Source organism: Chiloscyllium plagiosum, unplaced genomic scaffold (assembly GCF_037043375.1).
Source record: "Chiloscyllium plagiosum isolate Xiang-an unplaced genomic scaffold, Cpla_swu_hap1 HiC_scaffold_17, whole genome shotgun sequence".
Lineage (NCBI taxonomy): Eukaryota > Metazoa > Chordata > Chondrichthyes > Orectolobiformes > Hemiscylliidae > Chiloscyllium > Chiloscyllium plagiosum.
In genome coordinates, this window is record NW_028270155.1 from 36561098 (window position 1) to 36574239 (window position 13142).

Here is a 13142-nt window from a genome sequence, read left to right on the forward strand (position 1 = left end):
CCTTCAACCTGGGACACGTGATTCAGAACCACGTGAGCCTGAGTGCGCCGGACCCGTCATGACGTCATCAGTCATTGCCACGAGTAAATCCGCGTCACTCCTTCACTGTTTCAACCACGTCCGCGGTTTACACAACAAATAAACCCCCTGCATGGGGCCAACTCAGTACATAGGCCGTCAAAATGAAACGGGATTTGTCCTGAGTTGTTAACTTACACCATTGCGTTTCTCCTCCTCAAGCTATTAAAAGTACACGTATGGTTCATGTTTCGGCAAGAGTCCTTTTTTGTTCTCCTGAAGAAAAAGGTCAGTGTGATGTTCCGCGCCGGGTGGAAGGTGCTGAGGCTGGAGTCACCGCCATTTTGAAGTGACCAGGTTTCCCCCCCCTCCCCTCCACTCTTTGCGTGTGGAGAGCTCCGATCGGCTGGTAGGTGGCTGGAAATCATTCGAGCTTTTGTCCGTGTCTGAAATCTCCTGTCTTTGTTCCAGTATTGGGATTTAGGCTATTCCCATGTACTTCCCTTTCCCCCGTTGTATTTCGCTCTGTCCCCTCCCCGCTGTGGAAGTTATTTTCTCACCGGGAGACCGGGGCCGGTGTGTGCTACCCTGATGCTTGCTGTCCTTGCCGCCTACCTCCACTCTTTCCCTCTGACCCCCCCCCCCCCCCCCCCTTTCCCCAGCTGTTGTGGTCTCATTTAGTCTTTCTTTGTGTCTCAGTTGGCGTTAGCCAGCTGTTTCGCCAGAGCAGTGTTCGTTCTTTACTAATAACGTGATAGTAGTTTTACATAGACATGCTCTTCACTGATTCCTCTCTGGGTCATTGCGATTTTTTTTTTCTGATTGTGTCACTAAGGAATGGGAGCAGAATTGTTTAGGAACTTGTTGAGAATTAGCCTAGTAATAATTTCTAATAATATTGAGTTATTCATCCGATAATTTAATTAATCTTTTATTTTGTAACTTTTCCACACTTTTTTGTTATCTCTGACGTTTCACTCAGGGCAGGGTTGTTTCATAAATCAGATTGCCATAACTGGTGTTGGAGGAAGTTGCTCTGAGGTGATTGCATTATTGCAATTGGAATATCGAGATTGAAATGAATACGGTGTTAACAATCGCCTTGAATGTTAGTGTATTGAATACTTATAGGTCTTTGCAGTTTGCTCAACAATGATTTTCATAGTGATGCTTGTGGTAAAGCTGCTGACTGGTTGTGATAATATTGGCTTTCCAAAAAGTAAACGTACTGATATTCTGAGACCAGGAAATAGCTTAAAATCAGAACTATTTATCGTTAAGTGTTTTGAAATAAAACCATTCTCAGGCAATGTATAATATGAGGAGAAAGTGAGGTCTGCAGATGCTGGAGATCAGAGCTGGAAATGTGTTGCTGGAAAAGCGCAGCAGGTCAGGCAGCATCCAGGGAACAGGAGAATCGACGTTTCGGGCATAAGCCCTTCTTCAGGAATGTGGCCTAGTAACATTTTATGCTAATATTGTGCAGCTTAACATTAAACTATTCTCCTTAGTTTGACAGATTTTGCATTTTCCATTCCAGTTATTTTAGCCGAATGTGTGTGTATATGCAGGTCCAGAATTTGCACAAATGTTAAAAATAGCAACATGTGCATTTATAAACTGTCAAATGCTGATTTTATGTACAAGTATACTCAATTAGTTCATTCATTTGGGATTGGGTCATGTTTGTGGAGCTCAACTGATTTCTTTCACTCCAAAAACATGTTTTGATTTTTTTTTAAAAAAGTGAAATGTGATTGTGTTACAGGTACAGTTTTAAAGCATTGGATTATCTGATTTAAATATTAGTTGTATAAGCATGTAGTTTAATGTTTGTATTGAGCAGACTTCCGTAGAACTCGATCAGTTTTCAGAAAAAGGCAGTGTGATGTTGGTAAGGCAATTGATCATTTATGATCTGGCTTTATAAAGGGTGATTCTGAAAAATGCATCCAGAATTGTGGAATAACCCAGAAATTGTCATTACTGTATATAGGGACTTAACAAACATGGTTAAAATTATGAGGAGAAAGTGAGGTCTGCAGATGCTGGAGATCAGAAATGGAAATGTGTTGCTGGAAAAGCGCAGCAGGTCAGGCAGCATCTAGGGAACAGGAGAATCGACGTTTCGGGCATTAGCCCTTAGTCACCTTGTCTTATATTTGATCAAGAATCATATTCTTACGTTTTGAGAAAACTTTGGACAATGATTCTCTTTATACCTTTAAAGAAGCTGTAAGTCATTTTAAAACATTATTTTCACTGCAATAGCTTTAGTCATATTTTAATTGATTTCCTAAAGAAAAACTTGAACAATGCACATACTTCTGTACCATATGTATGTACAGAAGTGTGTTTTTTAAACTTATGAGCTTTGACAGTAAACATTGGTTGAGGACAGCAACAACTAATGTTTATATAGTGCCTTTAACACAGTAAAATATCCCACGTGCATTGCAGGTGTATAATCAGACAAAATTTGACACCAAACCTTAAAAAGAGATGGTCTGGCAGATTGCTCAAAAAATAGGTGGAGTGTTGGAAGGAAACCAAAATTTAGGGTCTATACATGATGGAGTAGTGGAAATTGGGAATGCTCGAGACCAATAGCCAAAAACTGTTCAGAGAACTAAAAAATGTTCTGAAGGGTCATTTCAGACTCAAAATGTTAACTGTTTCTCTTACCAATGCTGCCAGATTTGCTCAGTTTCTCCAGTGTTCTGTGTTTACTTTAGATTTTCATAAAAGGCAAAATATTGCACATTCTGGAAGTGAAAAATTTACTTGGCTGATTTATAGGACTGGTGAACTATAGTTTTGGGATTGTTGAGGGCATGGAGAGATTTCAGCACAAGTGCTAATTTTAAATTTGAGGCACTTATTGACCAGGAATGACTTTTTATTCATTCCCTTTGTAATCCCTTTTAGAGTAAATATAAATGGACAATATAGACAATAGGTGCAGGAGTAGGCCATTCTGCCCTTCGAGCCTGCACCACCATTCAATATGATCATGGCTGATCATCCTTAATCAGCGTCCTGTTCCTGCCTTATCTCCATAACCCTTGATTCCACAATCCTTGAGAGCTCTATCCAACTCTTTCTTAAATGAATCCAGAGAGTGGGCCTCCACTGCCCTATGGGGCAGAGCATTCCACACAGCCACCACTCTCTGGGTGAAGAAGTTTCTCCTCATCTGTCCTAAATGGTCTACCTCTTATTTTTAAGCTGTGTCCTCTGGTTCGGCACTCGCCCATCAGCGGAAACATGTTTCCTGCCTCCAGAGTGTCCAATCCTTTAATAATCTTACATGTCTCAATCAGATCCCCTCTCAGTCTTCTAAACTCAAGGGTATACAAGCCCAGTCGCTCCAGTCTTTCACCCGCCATTCCAGGAATTGATCTCGTGAACCTACGCTGCACTCCCTCAATAGCCAGAATGTCTTTCCTCAAATTTGGAGACCAGAACTGCACATAGTACTCCTGGTGTGGTCTCACCAGGGCCCTGTACAGCTGCAGAAGCACCTCTTTGCTTCTATACACAATCCCTCTTGTTATGAAGGTCAGCATGCTATTGGCCTTCTTCACTACCTGCTGTACCTGCATGCTTACCTTCATTTGACTGGTGTGCAAGAACACCCAGATCTCTCTGTACTGCCCCTTTACCTAAATTGATTCCATTTAGATAGTAATCTGCCTTCCTGTTTTTGCCACCAAAGTGGATAACCATACATTTATCCACATTAAACTGCATCTGCCATGCATCTGACCACTCACCTAACTTGTCCAGGTCACCCTGTAATCTCCTAACATCCTCATCACATTTCACCCTGCCACCCAGCTTTGTATCATCAGCAAATTTGCTAATGTTATTGCTAATACCATCTTCTATATCATTAACATATATTGTAAAAAGTTGCGGTCCCAGTACTGATCCCTGCGGTACCCCACTGGTCACTGCCTGCCATTCTGAAATGGAGCCATTTATCACTACTTTGTTTCCTGTCAGCCAACCAATTTTCAATTCAAGTTAGTACTCTGCCCCCAATACCATGCGCCCTAATTTTGCTCACTAGCCTCCTATGTGGGACTTTATCAAAAGCTTTCTGAAAGTCTAGGTACACTACATCTACTGGATCTCCCTCGTCCATCTTCAGAGTTACATCCTCAGAAAATTCCAAAAGATTAGTCAAGCATGATTTCCCCTTCATAAACTCTGACCTATCCTGTTACTACTATCCAGATGTGTCGTAATTTCATCCTTTATAATAGACTCCAGCATCTTTCCCACCACTGAGGTCAGACTAACTGGTCTATAATTTCCTGTTTTTTCTCTCTCTCTCACCTTTCTTAAAAAGTGGTACAACATTAGTCATCCTCCAATCCGCAGGAACTGATCCCGAATCCATCGAACTCTGGAAAATAATCACCAATGCATCCACGATTTCTAGAGCCACCTCCTTCAGTACCCTGGGATGTAGACCATAGGCCCCGGGGACTTATCAACCTTCAGACCTAACAGTCTCTCCAACACCAATTCCTGGCAAATATAAATTCCCTTCAGTTCAGGTCCTTCAGCCACTGTTACCTCAGGGAGATTGCTTGTGTTTTCCCCAGTGAACACCGATCTGAAGTACCAATTCAATTCTTCTGCCATTTCTTTATTCCCCATAATATATTCCCCTGTTTCTGTCTTCAATGGACACAAGATTTGTCAGGTACTTTAAGGCCAAACTTCAGAAGTTGTTTTTAATATAAATCCTGACTCCGGATTTAAGTTGTTGCAATAGCATTTCTTTATAAATTACTGTAGTTGATAACAAACTTAGAAATATCTTGACAAAAACGCAATCATGGTTCTAAAGTCATCTTCAAAGCTGGCTTAGTATATCGTGCTTCAAAATAATTTATCATAAAATACTGTTTTGAAAAATGTTTACCTGCTTTAGATTTGAATAAATTAAAGACTAATTGCTTTCAGCATCACTTTGAAGTCTGTTCTGTGGATTGACTGTCTGAAATATTGTCTATTGTATACCTCTAGCACTTGGGTGGTTGATTTGAGCTGTAAATTTCATTTACATATTGCTTATATTAACTCATTCTTTAACTACCAACATTAAATGATTGATACAAGTATAGAGAGTGGACAACAATATGTGGGAATATACAAATATCACTACTATAATTAGACAATTGCATCCAAGATTAAAATTATTTTCTAAGATTAAAATTATTTATTGCTAATTCGTTATTACCTTACTCAAGATGGTGGTCAGCTGGAATGGGAGAACTGCTGTTAGGATAGCAACTCCAAGATTTTAACCCACTGACCATGAAGGAATAACATTGAAGTCCAAGGTAAGGATGGTATGTGGCTTGGAGAGGAACTTGCAGGTAGTGATGTTCCAATATGATTGCTGCCCATGTCCTCCTAAACGGTGGGGGTAACAGGTTTGGAAGGTGCTACAAGAGGGCTCTTGGTCAGTTACTGAAGTGAATCTTATGAATGATTCACATTACTGCCACTGAGCTTTGGGATAAAGGGAGTGAATGTTGAAAGACGTGGATGGGGTGCCGGTCAAGAGAGTTGCTTTGCTGTCGATGGCAACAAGCTCCTTGAGTGTTAGTGGGGAGTATTCCATCAGACTCTTCACTTGCATGTTGCAGGTGGTGGGCTGATTTTGGGGAGTCAGATTGCTACAGGATTCTTAGCCTGTAACCCGTTGTAGCTACTGAATTTGTATGGCTGTTCTGTTTCTGCTTAATGGAAACCACCATGATGATGTTAGTGAGGATTTGCTGAATTAATGTCATAGTCATACAGGTGTACAGTACAGAAACAGACCCATCGGTCCAACTCGTCCATGCCGACCAGATATGTTGTTGAATGTCAAGGTCAGTGGTTAAGTTTTGCCCTTGTCGGAGATGGTTGGTGTCTGGCATTTGTATATCATGAATGTTGCTTGGAACCTGTTAGCCCAAGCCTGGATATTGTATGGGTTTCGCTGCAATTTTAAATATGGATTGCTTCAGTGAAAACCCACAAAAGGTGTTGAATATTGTGGCATATCCCCACTTTTCACTTTTTTTAAAGTTATGGAGCGAAGTTCATTAATAAAGATAATTGGGTCTAGGGCACAACCCTAAGAAACCCCTGCATGGATTTCATGGAGGTGAGATGATTGGCCTCCAAAGCCATGAGCTTTTGTTTTATAGTGATTTTTGAAGGAAAACTGAATTATCATGGGAAGATTTTGTGGGCACTAACGTTAAATTTTCCATCTTAACCCCAGATCATGATAGTAACCAGTCCTGATTATGCCACTTTCAGCTGTAAATCTTTGTTTCTACCTTCATTAAATTTTGTAGAAGCACTGTCATTATCACTTCATCTTCCAAAGTTTTTCAGGTCTAACTTCTTGATGTATTTGATCTAGCTGTCATCCTCACCCACTAATTTTCTGCACTACTTGCTCATTGTCCATCTCCATAGAAAGCAAACAAAGCTATTGTTTATGGAACTATAATGTGGATGGAACTTGCTGTTGTAATTGTGCAGGATATCAAGGGTTTTTAAACAGGATAAATGTGTTGCATGAATAATTTGTCTTGATCATAAAATTTAGATGTCATCAAATTGTGTACATGTGCAAATTTAAAATTTGTGTTAAAATTTTAAAACGGAAGCAAAAGACAGGCTTTGGAACTGTTTTAGTTTGAAAGATCTTTGCTTTCCCTAAAAGAGGGCAAATACTTGAGGAATTTCTAAGCATTTCTATACTAGATACTGGTTTGCTCAAAAGAGCGCAAACAAGGCTGTTCATTAATTACAAATATCTCTGTTAAAGTGAAAATACGTTTTTAATCTTCCAAAGTCATTTCAATTATCTTTTTGTCGCTCTTATTGCATCCATTGTTGAGTCCCGATCAATGTGAGATGCCTGCGCAGAAGATGAGGTACCTCCAGCCTGCATTGATTTGGGAGCATTGCAAAAGGCCTGAAACATGGTATGGGAACATGGTGATATGTTGAATTGGTAGGCAATTGGAAGCTGAGGTCATCTTTATGGACTGAACATAGTGATCACTCAGCAGAACACCTGTGCTTCATCTCCCCAGTACAGAAGAGTCTACAGTATTCAGTGTTCACAATGAAGACTAGACTGAATGAAGTGCAGGTAAATTGCTGCTTCACCTCAAAGATGTCTGGGACCGTGGATGCTGAGAAGGGAGGCAAGAGGGTGTGGGGTGGTGTTAGGAATGGAAGAAAAGTATCCAAGAGGGAGTGGTCCCTGTGGAATGCTGACATACAAATGGAGGGGAATGTTTGATGGCATCTGCTGGAGATGGCAAAAAATGATGGCTTTATGATTCGTTGGATGCGAGGTTGGTAGATGGAAAGTAAAGTCAAGGGGGAATGCCATCATTATTGTGGGAGGGGGGAGAAAGGATGAGGGTAAGACTGCAAGATATTGGTCAAACATGGCTGCAGGCTATCAACCATGGTAGCAGGGAGTCTTCAATTGAGAAGAAAGACATTGTCTGAGGACATTCTGTGGAAGGTTACATCTGTTCAGGGTGCCACCGAGAAACTCGGAAAATGTGACACTGTTTGCCTCTGGCTGCTGCGGTGTTATAGCAAAGCTCAATGCAAGCTGGAGGGACAACACCTCATCTTCCACTTGAGTACATTTTATAGCTCTTAGGACTCAGCATGGAGTTTACCAATTTCAGAACCTGACCACCCTCCCATGTTTGTTACTCCAGATTCAGTCCTGAAATGGGTTGCATTCAGCACAGCTAACCTGTTTTTAATTACAGGTAGTCCCCATTATCGCCTGTCTAACTTCTCTTCTTCCCAGGCTTACTATCAACAATACCTCTATCTCACGTGTGCTGAGTCACTGGTCTTGAAACGTTAAAGTTGTTTCCTGTCCACAGATGCTGTCAGACTGTGATTCTTCAACAGTTTCTGTTTTTGTCTGTTTACCATAGTTGTTTTGAGACTGGTTGCATTTAATTATCCAGATGCTGGAAGGCAATTCAGCAATGTTCGTGCTGTTAGTGGGCAACACGGTGGCACAGTGGTTAGCACTGCTGTCTCACAGCGCCAGAGACCCGGGTTCAATTCTCACCTCAGGCGACTGCTGTGTGGAGTTTGCACATTCTCCCTGTGTCTGCGTGGGTTTCCTATGGGTGCTCCGGTTTCCTCCCACTGTCCAAAAATGTGCAGGTTAGGTGAATTGGCCATGCTAAATTGCCCATAGTGTTAGGTGCAGGGGTAAATGTAGCAGAATGGGTCTGGGTGGGTGCGCTTCAGCGGGTCGGTGTGGACTTGTTGGGCCGAAGGGCCTGTTTCCAAACTGTAAGTAATCTAATCTAATCTAAACATTTGAGGGGAGTTGGGGGATTCTTGGGAAATGGTCATTGTCTGGCATGAATTATATGTGCTATCTGTGAATACAAGCTTGAGTGTCTAAGTTCTGACAAGGTTTTGTTGCATTAGGGTATGATCTGCTTACTACTGAACTATGGATAACTTTGAAAACTGCATTAACAAATATCTCAATTTCTGACCTTGTGATTTAATGAAGGTCATTAATACGACTCAAGCTTTGTGTGCATAGGGCACTAATTTGAGGACCTCCTTCCTCAAAGGCCTGGACTGGATCTAAAGCCATGTAAACATCATGTCTGTGCTGGCTCTTTGCCACTCACCCCACCTTTATCCTTGTAACTGCAGTTTTTAAATCTAGGTGTATACAATTCTGTTTTCAAAGCTTTGAATCTGCCTTAACTACACCAGCACTGCAGTTTAGATCCTGATCATTGATTACATCAACCTTTTCCTGCTGTTACCATTACTTTTAAGTCTGACACCTTTAAATCCATGCTATCTAGTTCTCAGACTTTGTTCAGACCTTTTAGATTTTGAACATAAAGGATAAACAAAACCTTGTTTCTACTTATAATTGAAAATCCCAATCCTTGGAACCATTCTTCTAAAAAAGAAGTTTCTGCACTCAGTCTAGTATCTTCAGATTGTACTGAAAGTGTGGTGTCTAGGTTAGATACTACATTTGACCTTAGATTTAAGCATGCGCTGGTTAAGGCCAACTGTTTTATGAAGGATCATCACCCAGCTACTTTTAGACATTTCTTTTGGACATGCCTTTAGACACATAATTTCTGCAATCCATCTGCTACCCCTTTCAGATTTGAATTTGTGATTTTTCTATTGCCTTCCCTCATTGTCCCCACTTAATGTGTCTCTGCCCATTAAATTTAATCTGTATATCTGCTGATTACACTAGTTGTGTCCTCTTGAGGTTTATAACTACCCTTCTCCCTCTGTTTACAATACTTTAAGTTTACTGTCATTTGCAACCTTTTTAAATCAAACAACCAAGCTTAATTCATTAATATAGATGAAGGACAGAGGTAGCGTCTTTCCTTTAGTCCAAAAAGCAGCTGTTATCCCTTGCTCTTTTTCTTTTATCTTGCTATTCAAGCTTGTCTTGTGGCCCTTCATCAAATACCTCTTGGGTTTCCTATATTCAACACATTAACTGCAATTCTTTTGTGAATCATCTATTACCTCATTAAATAATACCTTAAGCAAGTTTTTAACAAAACAAATGTTTTCCTTTAAATCCATGCTACTGGCATTGATAACCCGTCAACTTCAGATAGAGATGATACCCTTGTACCTTTAGTCAGTTTCAGGATAAAATAGCAAGGAAAGAAAAATCTGAGCCTAGGTCAGCAACCTATCTAAATAAAGGGCAACGCCTGAGTCCATTGAGATCTTGCTATAGTTCACTCGGCCAAGACATGAGCTGTAGGCCTGAGGGTGGTGTCAGTTGCAAAACTGTGTTCCACCTCAAAGCTTCCTTGTGTGGACAGGAGTGAGACAAATTCCATTTTAGCTGCAACATGAAAAGACCAATAGCAGTGGGAAAGCGGCAAAAACAGCAGGTGTAAGATGGCACTTTTCTAGTGTCTAGTTCTAGTCCATGCAGGTAGCTCAGGATATTAATAATTTTAATGACCTAAAGACAATGTCACCCGGTCAACACAGAGTGAACAAGTTCTTTTGAAGAACTTTTGAAGCAGAAGTCTGTTGCTTGCTTCTTGGTAGGAGAGAGACATAGAGAAAGTGGCCTGAACAAATGCTTATCTTCCCACCCACCTGGTCTGCAGTGGTTAATGCAGTTATGGGTGGCACAGTGGTTAGCACTGCTGCCTCACAGTGCCAGAGACCCAGGTTCAATTCCCACCTCAGGCGACTGCGTGTGTGCGCGTGCGTGCGCGTAGTTTGCATATTCTTCCCGTGTCTGCGGGGGTTTCCTCCCACAGTCCAAAAATGTGCAGGTTAGGTGAATTGGCCATGTTAAATTGCCTGTAGTGTTAGGGGTAAATGTAGGGGAATGGGTCTGGGTGGGTTGCGCTTCGGCAGGTCGGTGTGGACTTGTTGGGCCGAAGGGCCTGTTTCCACGCTGTATGTAATCTAATCAAACTGACAAAAAAGTAACTCTGCTTCAGAAGGTGAGAAAAGAGACATTCTGAAGCTTGCTTATTGTAATGTGAAAAAACTAGTTGATTTTGGCAGTCCAACTCCCCTAGCAGTGCCCTGACCTTGTGGCCCATGAGTTAGTCAGACCCAACATTGATCTGTTAGCCTTGAGTGATGTTTACTTCTTGGACAAAGGCAGTCTGATAACTCAACACTGGCTACAATGTTTACTTATCAATTAGACCTACAGGTGAATAGTGTCTTGAACGATTGCCACCAAACTTTCAAGCTACTGATTGGCCATCCTGAATGCATGATTAAGGCTAACCCTGCTGATGTGGGTACACTTTAAATCGATCTCAATTCATTCAAAATTACTATCCCAAAAGCGCAATTGTCATATTTGGTGATTTTCAACACCAGAATCGTCTATAGCTGTCTGGCATTGAAGGGAGCACTCAGAAAACTTGGAAACTGAATCAAAAACAAAGGTCTATGCTTGGAGCTCTGTTTGCAGAATAGCTGGCCGTAATCAACACATCACAACAATATCGTTTCTTCAAGATGACTAGGATACATCCCTGCCTCTAAACACTGGCACCCAAGACTCTTTTGTTGCACCACTGTGACAAATGATTGTCTGCGTACTCCATTTCAAGCCTAGGTGCAAGCTGCGCGCCAGCTCAACCAAGAAATGAAGTCCAGAAAAAGACTAAGTACACAGTTGTTATACTGGATGCTTTCATTGAGATCATCAGATTCCGCAGTGTCCTCAAGGGTCTAAGACCATACGACACTCGGCCCATCAAGTTTGCTTCGCCAATCAGTAAAATTATAGCTGATCTGATTATCCTCAACTCCCTTTCCTGCCTTTTTCTCCATAACCATTGATTCTCTTACTGAAATCTGTCTATCTCAACCTTAATTATAAATGCACAGGCGCAACAGCCCTCAGGGAAAAAAAATCTTCCTTATTGCTGTTAAATGGATGACTTGTACTCTGACATTATGCTCTCTTTTGCTAGACTTTCGCACAAAGGGCAGCAACCTCTTTGCAGGTACCCGTGATGCCTCTTAAGAACGTGTTATGCTTCAGTGATCTGCCCAGTTGTTCCCTAAATGCCAATGTGTATAAGCTCAATCTACTTTTCTCAGAGAAAATTGCCCCACACAGCCACATAGTGAACCTTCTCTGGACTGCCTTCAATGCCACTCTCCCCTTCCTTGGATAAGGGGACCAATAGTATTGTAGCTGTGGTGTGTCTGGTGCCATGTATAGTTTTAGCAAGACTAGCAGGACCTCCTCCTAGTGGTTGACGTCCAGCAAACACTATATCATTGAGGCCACATTCTACAAATCCAGTTGCGTTTGGCTGTTTACATTGTCTGGATGGACTGCCACTTTTTCTTGTCTGTGTGTGCAGATCTGACCAGTAGTAAATGGAGCAGAAGTGGCCTATGCAAACCTTTTGAGGGACTACGATTTAAAGTCCTTTGACTACACTAGTGGAAAGCCATAGATAATGACGCCTGAAGAGGCTAAATCAAGAGTACTGTAAAGATTATTGACTGAGTGAAGGTTTAGCATAGTAGAGAAGAGAAAAAACCCACTTGTATTCATTGTGGGAAAATTTATTGGTCACCAGACCTGACCAGCCACCAGTGGACTTGCAACCACTAAGTATGGGAGAAAGTAAGGACTGCAGATTCTGGAGATCGGTTGAAAGGTATGGCTCTGGAAAAGCACAACAGGTCTAGCAGCATCTTTGGGCATAAGGCTTTCATCAGGAATATTGGAAGGGGGCTGAGAGATAAATAGGAGGAGGGTGTGGGGGTGATAGTGATAGATGGGAAAGATGATGGGCAGTTCGAGGGTGGTGCCCAGTTGGAGGGTTGGATCTGGGATGGGGTGTGGGGTGCGGAGGGGAGATGAGGAAACGAGTGAAATTTGTTGATGCCATGTGGTTGGAGGGTTCCCAGGCAGAAGATGAGGCGTTCTTCTTCCAGGCATTGGGTAGCTAGGATTTGGTGGTGAGGCAGCCCAGGACTTGCATTTCTTTGGCAGAGTGGGAGGGGGAGTTAAGTGCATATTCAAACACCTCCTCTACAGTCTCCGTTGTTCTTGACGTGGTCTCCTCTACATTGGGGAGACAGGACCCCAACTTGCAGAACATTTCAGCAAACATCGTTGGAACACACTCACCAACAACCCGCCCTGTGGCTGACCACTTCAACTCCCCCTCCCATTCCACCAAGGACGTGCAAGTCCTGGGCTGCCTCCACCGCCAAATCCTAGCCACCTGATGCCTAGTGAGGTTCGTTTTCTTGAGATTCTTATACACTTGATGTGACTGTAATATGCCAACTTCTGTGAATAGCCAAAATTTATCAAGCAAGCACAAGCTTTGGAGGAACCTTTAACACTGTTCACAGTGCTCGCAAAGCCATGTCAAGAGAGTGCTGAACATAAGGACCAGTTCTTCCTTTTTACAAAATTTTACATCTGTCAAGGATGCCCATAAGACCCCCCCCGCCAGCCACTCGCCTATAATCATATGCCGCTTTAGATAATACAGTGACTTGACCATTTGTAGGAACAGTGTAAT

General features: G+C 41.9%; 1 protein-coding gene across 2 annotated transcripts in view; it reads left to right on the top strand.

Annotated features, from left to right (window-relative positions):
• Positions 1-290: 290 nt before the first annotated feature.
• ap1g1 (adaptor related protein complex 1 subunit gamma 1) overlaps positions 291-13142 on the top strand; it is a 113319-nt gene continuing 100467 nt past the window's right edge. Inside the window, exon 1 of one of the 2 annotated variants that reach the window (XM_043706825.2) lies at positions 291-427. The gene's annotated coding sequence lies outside the window, so the exon portion shown is untranslated. Of the gene's footprint in view, positions 428-5362; positions 5379-13142 lie in introns of those variants that run through there. The other variant, XM_087995841.1, reaches the window with a different exon arrangement.